Source organism: Silurus meridionalis, chromosome 3, assembly GCF_014805685.1.
Source record: "Silurus meridionalis isolate SWU-2019-XX chromosome 3, ASM1480568v1, whole genome shotgun sequence".
NCBI lineage: Eukaryota > Metazoa > Chordata > Actinopteri > Siluriformes > Siluridae > Silurus > Silurus meridionalis.
The window spans coordinates 23473108-23478619 of NC_060886.1; the positions used below are offsets into that span (position 1 = coordinate 23473108).

Here is a 5512-nt window from a genome sequence, read left to right on the forward strand (position 1 = left end):
CTAACAATCAATTGCTTCATAAAGCTTCATTATCTGAATCAGATGCATTTGTAAACTACTGACATGTGGTTAGTATAAGAGACTGCTCTCAGCTAAGACAATGACTTTAAAGGTTTTTTCCGATTGACATGACAGTACATGACTACACACCAGTAAAATATTTTAGTTGTTTGCAAAATTGACATAAAAAAAAAATATTGTTGAACCCATAAATATGACCTGCAAGTTTCCATTATTTTCGATTGTAATGCATATAATGTAGAAATGTGTGCTTTTCATACAATCATCGCCCATGTGTCAAGTTAACTCAATGTCTTTAATTCATCTCTGATTGTTATCAGTCCCAAACAGACAACTTGTATAACTCAGTGTTGCTCTGTTGTTACTATAGTAAGAGATATAGTTTGTTAAAAACAAAAGGCAAACAAATTCTTATGATAAGTAATGTATTACTCTAGCTTTAGCAATACTGAATACTGAGATAATGATGTTATGTGGATATTTTAATAGCAGTAGAAATGACTTACTGTACAAAAATGTTTTCAAACCACTGTAAAACAAAGTTATTTTTTTGTCTGAAAATAAATATTTATGATGTGTTTCAACATACATTGATTTATATGTGTAATTTTGTGTTTGTGTAACTTGTGTCTTTCGTGTATAGAAATAACAAAAAGAACAACATGGTTTTTAAGTACCATTCGTAAAAACACCTACTGAGGAAATTTATTTTGAAAGGATGTCTATCAGTCTAGTAAATATCCAGAGAAGTTAAGAATCTGTGCTATATTTTGAAATTATTAAATAATTCAAAATTGTTTACCTCAGAATTACCCAGTGAATATGCGGATGTGAAATCTTGGCAGAAAAACTCATAAAACATGTAAAAATAAACAGTTTAACAGTCAGAAACTAGTGGTAAAGAGTTTATATGTGGAACTGGAGTTTACCAGAAATTAAAAAAGTAATTGATGCTAAAATATTTTTATCTTGAAACATATATACATATACACACAACAAGCAAAGAAATAAGTAGTTGGTTAAATGCTGTATAGTGAGTAAGCCTTTAAAGCAATGTGAGTCAATCTTAGACACTGCCTTCTATGGTGGTGATAAAATGACAGAAAAAGGGGATAAGAAAAGTAAAGATAATGCTGGGCAGTATAAACAACAGCAGCGTAGATCTACCCGGGTCCTTCAGGAAGCCGCAGCGGAAAAAATATGTGGTGGAGGTCCAAAAAGATCACGTTCTTCAGAGAGGGCTCAATGCACTTTGTGATATTAACCATGTATTCAATACAGTAGCTCAAGTTAGAGTAGTAGCTGAAGGCACAAAGACAGCAGAATTAGGGAGATTTAGCACATACTAGTTCTCTGTGCTGATCTAAATGTCTGTCGCTGCCATGCACACATCCAGACATCAAAATGATTAGGACCATGTTTTAATGACAGTATTTCTATTAATTAGGTATCTATTAATGTAGCTACCCAGAATCCACATCAGCGCTAAAATTATTCCGTCTTAAAAAGGAAAAAATGTCTTAAGAACATTTTAAAAAATTCCCAGTGGTGTTATGGTTATTCAAAACACACTCCTGGGAAGCTGAAAGCTATGAATTTCCCATAACAGCAGGCCATAGGTCATATGGAGCCCTGCTGTATATGTAGACTATGATTTCCACTCTGGTGTAGATTATTCGTTCTAAAACTCCAATTAAACCTCATCTAAAAGTCAGTGATTTTTCATGACTCATTCATTCATCAATTCTGTTATCTACAGTACAAGGTCAGGATGGAGATGGATCGAATGTGAAGTGGAAATACTAAGCAATTGGACACTAGTCTATTAAATATTGCAAGGCAATTTTAACAAGACCATTCTTTTCTGTCCAGGTGACCCTGGAGCTGAGGGGTGGCATCACTATCTGCTGCTCTGTGGCTCTAGCCATAAAGCATTTAAAATCAGTAAATATTATGAATTTTTGAGTAACTATGACAAACAATGGCTAAATCTTGATACTTATAACAGTAATGCATTGCTAAATCTGGAAACACAATAGATGTTCTGTAGCTTAAAGTAAAATGTATACACAATACACACACCTTCGAGTGGTAGGCCATGGGCACACTTCATTGTAGTTGATGCCCTCCATGGCTTTTTTGTACCTAGGTACACAGATGTTGTACACTCCGTATTCGAACGCCACCCTGTCACAGGACAAAGCATCCAACCCATCAAGCACTGAAAAAATAAGAAAATCAATAAGAAAATGTTCCTGGTGCACTGCAGAAACAACTACAACAACAGCAAAAAAACCAACCTCCATTAGATAAAGCAATAAATTATAGTCCGCCTTAGATTTAATGTCTGTAAAAGGCAATTTCCTCTATAAACAAAGTAGTTTTGCATAAATACTGGTCCTTCACATATGAAGGGAAGAGTGGGAAAAACAAAGTTCAGTCCAGCATGATGCTCATTGTGGCCAACAATAGAAGTTTGTTTTCAATTATTTTTTCGATGGCATGAAGGCATACAACAGAAACACTGCTTAGAGTGAATATATTCAAAGAGCTGATACTTCTCTTGGAACTCATCTTGTCACTATTGACTTTTTCCAGTGTGTGTTTGTGATTACCTGCAAATGCTAAGTATATGATTAATGTGGTTGAGATCAGCGAGGTCATGATGTGTGCCATGTCTCCACGCTTTTTGTCTAGTTACGAGAAGAAGAAGAAGAAGAAGAAGAAGAAAAGAAGAAGAATTTGACATTTGAACAGTTGCAGATATTATTGTGACATTGCTTTTTCTCACAGCACATGCTCAGGTGGTGAGGTAAGTGTAAGCAGTAATGTATTTCCTTTTGTTTGCTTGCTAAATCCTTTCATCCATAATTTATTAAGTGAGAATTAAATCCATGCATACGACTAAGTAGCTAGGGGTTAAAATGCCTTATTCAAGGGCTCTGAGATTTGACCTCACAATATTATAGTTGCCAGGGCATATCATTATACAGAACAGAGAAAATTGCAAGAATGGGCTTTCTGAAGGGAAATACGGATGTGTTATCTGCATTGTCCTGACATCTTTATGAGCTTTTTCCAGCAGTGTACCTCATCATGTTTCAAGAGCTTCCTGGTGACTGTGCATTTGATTAGACTCCCACATCTTATGATTTATACTTCCTGGATATGCCTGACTTTTATTGTCAATGGGTAGATGTGTACTTACTCTTGAGCAAATACTAATGGAAAAACAGCTTCTGTAACTAATATATATATATATATATATATATATATATATATATATATATATATATATATATATATATATATATATATATATATATATACACACACACAGACACACACACACACACAGTACCAGTCAAATGTTTGGACACACCTTCTCCTTTCGTGTTTTTTTCAACATTGTACATTAAAACTGAGTTCATCCAAACTATGAAAGTACCATCTCAACTGGATTTAGATTGGATGATTGTGAAGACAAGGTCATCTGATGCAGCATTCTATCACTCGCCTTCTTAAACAAATAGCGCTTACATAACCTAGGGGTGTGTTTGGGGACATTGTCCTTATGGAAAACATAAGGATGGTATGTTATGCTGTTTAAGTGTGCCCTCAATTTTAACTAAATTACCAACAGTTTCACCAGCAAAGCAACCCCACACCATGACACCTCCTCCATGGTTCACAGTGGAATCCACACATTTTGGAACCGTCTGTTCACCTTCTTTGCATCTAGCAAAGACATAACGGTTAGAATCAAAATATCAAATTTGAACTCATCAGACCAAAGACATTTTTCCAATTATCTAATGTCCATTGTTTGTGTTTCTTTGCCGCAATTCAATGATGGAGATCTGAATCATGCAGTCTTCTCTGAACAGTGGATATTAAAATATGTCTGCCACTTGAACTCACAAAATCATTTAAATTGGCGGTTTCTGGGGCTGGCAATATTAATAAACGTAGCCTCTTCAGCAGAGGTAGCTCTTGGTCTTCCTCTCCTGGGATAGTCTTCATGAGAGCCTGTTTCATTATAGCAAGTTTAACTGACCATTATTTCTTAAATTGATGATGAATGGTCTTTTCTCTTTAAATTAGTGTTTCTTGCCACAATATGTATTTGTACAGTAACTGTAGCAGCTCTAATATTGACATATACTCTGTACTCACCCTTTCCTCTGCACAAGGCAATTGATGATCTAAAGCACATAAAGAAGGCAAGAAATGTCACATCTAAATGTCATCTAAAGTTAATGTAAAATATTAAACATATTCTGGGTTGTTTAACACAATTTTTTTACTACATAATTTCTTATGTTTTTATATAGCTTTGATGCTTTCGGTATTATGTTCAAATAATGTTTTTATATAATATATTTATACATATATATAATATATTTATATATATATATATATATATATATATATATATATATATATATATATATATATATATATATATATATATATATATATATACAGTGAGAAAAATAAGTATTTGAACACCCTGCTATTTTGCAAGTTCTCCCACTTAGAAATCATGGAGGGGTCTGAAATTGTCATCGTAGGTGCATGTCCACTGTGAGAGACATAATCTAAAAAAAAATCCAGAAATCACAATGTATGATTTTTTAACTATTTATTTGTTTGATACAGCTGCAAATAAGTATTTGAACACATAAGAACGTCAATGTTAATATTTGGTACAGTAGCCTTTGTTTGCAATTACAGAGGTCAAACATTTCCTGTAGTTTTTCACCAGGTTTGCACACACTGCAGGAGGGATTTTGGCCCACTCCTCCACACAGATCTTCTCTAGATCAGTCAGGTTTCTGGCCTGTCGCTGAGAAACACGGAGTTTGAGCTCCCTCCAAAGATTCTCTATTGGGTTTAGGTCTGGAGACTGGCTAGGCCATGCCAGAACCTTGATATGCTTCTTACAGAGCCACTCCTTGGTTATCCTGGCTGTGTGCTTGGTCATTGTCATGCTGGAAGACCCAGCCTCGACCCATCTTCAATGCTCTAACTGAGGGAAGGAGGTTGTTCCCCAAAATCTCGCAATACATGGCCCCGGTCATCCTCTCCTTAATACAGTGCAGTCGCCCTGTCCCATGTGCAGAAAAACACCCCCAAAGCATGATGATACCACCCCCATGCTTCACAGTAGGGATGGTGTTCTTGGGATGGTACTCATCATTCTTCTTCCTCCAAACACGTTTAGTGGAATTATGACCCAAAAGTTCTATTTTGGTCTCATCTGACCACATGACTTTCTCCCATGACTCCCCTGCATCATCCAAATGGTCATTGGCAAACTTAAGACATGCCTGGACATGCCCGGTCTTTGAGGGTCAGAATTCTAGCTGATAGACAGGTGTTTAAATACTTGTTTGCAGCTGTATCATACAAATAAATAGTTTAAAAATCATATATTGTGATTTCTGGATTTATTTTTTAGATTATGTCTCCCACAGTTTACATGCAC

At 35.4% G+C, this 5512-nt stretch overlaps 1 protein-coding gene across 1 annotated transcript in view; it reads left to right on the top strand.

The window, feature by feature from the left end:
* Positions 1 to 609, top strand: part of slc4a3 (solute carrier family 4 member 3) — a 72534-nt gene extending 71925 nt beyond the window's left edge. Inside the window, exon 24 of the mRNA XM_046843287.1 lies at positions 1 to 609. This exon is cut by the window's left edge and continues 2520 nt beyond it. The gene's annotated coding sequence lies outside the window, so the exon portion shown is untranslated.
* The last annotated feature ends 4903 nt before the right edge of the window (positions 610 to 5512 follow it).